General features: G+C 44.2%; 1 protein-coding gene across 1 annotated transcript in view; it reads left to right on the top strand.

Annotated features, from left to right (window-relative positions):
- cadm2a (cell adhesion molecule 2a) overlaps positions 1–2,500 on the top strand; it is a 206,879-nt gene that overhangs the window by 5,679 nt on the left and 198,700 nt on the right. The gene's annotated exons all lie outside the window — the stretch shown is intronic.

Below are 2,500 nucleotides of genomic sequence, written 5' to 3'. Positions count from 1 at the left end.
ACACACACACACACACACACACACACACACACACACACACACACAGTACACAGTACACACACAGGCACACACCAAAAGTCACAGCACATACACATCGCTTATCAAACAAGGTCTGTTCTAATATACACACACACACACACACACACACACACACACACACACACACACACACACACACACACACACACACACACACACACCGCTCCACTGTGGATTCCTTTCTGTGATATGGAGGATTTCCTATGATCAAAGACAGTCTTTTGTTCTTCCAGGTGCTACAGTTTTTCTCGATTTCTTTAACACAAAAACTGGCTCCTGTAGCACAAAAACTCATACCCTTACATCATTCCTTACACACACACAAACACTATTCACCTGTTTCCACTCATGTTTCAATATTTAAAACTCTTTCTGCAAAACCTTACACAAAAGTGGCCAAAAAAATCATTCATTGCACTACTATGTTCATTCAGCAAACACATCCTCTCAATATAATGAACTCAAGTCATCACAACCTAAACTCAAAGAGCTCATCTTTCTCCAGGTGCAAACACTAAGCCTCAAGATTGTTAACACACCAATCAGAATTCATGGGTCAATAAATAGGGCCTAGAGGCATGTCCATGTGTTATGGAAAAATGGATCCTAACAATGCCGAGGTTGCAAGAGGAGATAGGAAGAGGACGAGGACGAGGACGAGGACGAGGACAAGGACAACTACAAAGACAAGTAATCTCAGATAAAATCCGTGCCATCCAGCATATTCCCCATTTCTGAATCCGATTGAGGAATTTTTCTCAGCATGGCTGTGGAGAGTGTATGACTACAACCCCTACGCACAGCAAAACTCTCCTGGAGACAATGGTCGGACATTTGGGAATAAAGCTTTTGGAAATTGGGTATTTTACTGTGCATGGACTCTTCCTTGCATGTTTTGTCAGTGTGACATTTCAAAGGTCAGGTTTTTAACCAAAACAGCATATACAGTAGTATTCCCAACTTTAATGTAAGAGGTATTATTATAGTACTGATTTGGATTTCTCTCCCCAGGGTGTTCCTGAAAAGGTTATCTGGATAGTCAGTACTGTGATTTTACAAAGTTCCAAATTATTTCTCTGAAAGCCAGTTCTGAACATTTTGGTAGCAGTGTTTTTAATTAATCCCTCCAGTGTGTAACAAACAGTCATGTAGTCTGTGTTTTTGACAGCTTGTGTGTGTTGTCTGAGGGCAAAGTTTAAATTGGGACCCAGAAGTGAGATGTTTGTACCGTTTGGTGTGAGTTTTTAAAATAGTGTCTGAAGATTTGAGAAAATGGTGACTTGTTCCAGGAATTGTGTCAAAGCAATTGAGAAAAGCTAGAAGGAAAGTTAACACAGAAAGGAGGTGGAGGGATGGAGAGAGGGATGGGAGGATTTGGGGGTCACAACCTCTTCAAGGGAGAGCAGGATTATACAGTCTATACTGCTGCTCAGGATTCCAGTACACACACACACACACACACACACACACACACACACACACACACACACACACACCCCCCCCCACACACACACACACACACACACACACACACACACACACACACACACACACACACACACCCTCCCTCAACCTGCTACCTGCCTCACCTCTTTCATGTAATAAAGCGCCGGTGCATTCTGGGTAGATCGCTTGGAGCAGCAAAGGAACGACTACTTGAATACAGACACGCTCTCAAAGAGCCAGCAACATTGACAAGGAACGCTCAAAGGCCTATAGGCTACAACCTATAATGATTTTAAGCACCTCGCACCGATTTTGATTCAGTCAGATTTGTTGTTAGGATTTCTATTCTTAACACCACAGAGAGAGACACAATGGTGGTGTGTTTGCTGCCTTTCCTCTTTATGGCCTCTGTCTTCTCTCCCCGTGTCCTGGGTCTGGGCGTGTTAGAGTAAAGTCATAATCCCCAGTATGAGATAAAGATATGGAAGCCCATGTTCTCCAGCGAGTCCCTCTCCACTCTCCTGGCCAGCACCGATATTGTTTGGGGACCGTGTGTCTCCTCTTGACAGAAATGAATTCAGCCAAAGCAAAGCAAAACACAACACAACTTGCACACACGACTTGCACGTACGCACACGCGCACGCACGCACGCACACACGCACGCACGCACGCACGCACGCACGCAGGCACGTACGCACGCACGCACTAAACCAACAGCAGAGAGATAAGGCAGTGAGAAAACAGATGAGAAATGAGATTTCATCTCTCACAGGACAGAAACTGCTTTGATAGTGTGAGGTAAATTGAGATGGTAGTGTGTCTGTTCTGAAGCTGAAGGAGACCTGGTTGTGTAGCTCTTTTCGATTGTGTTGTAGTTGCATTTGTGTTTAATTTAGATTTCACGGGGAATTACTCCTTCTCTGTTGCTCATAATCAGTTTTGTTTTATTTCCCCTGAGGGCTCGGTCATCTCTCAAACATGGCCCTAAACACACGCACAGACACACACACACAC

The sequence above is a fragment of the Argentina silus genome (genome assembly GCF_951799395.1).
Source record: "Argentina silus genome assembly, chromosome: 2".
In the NCBI taxonomy this organism is placed as follows: domain Eukaryota; kingdom Metazoa; phylum Chordata; class Actinopteri; order Argentiniformes; family Argentinidae; genus Argentina; species Argentina silus.
This window is presented reverse-complemented; position numbering and strand designations above follow the sequence as displayed.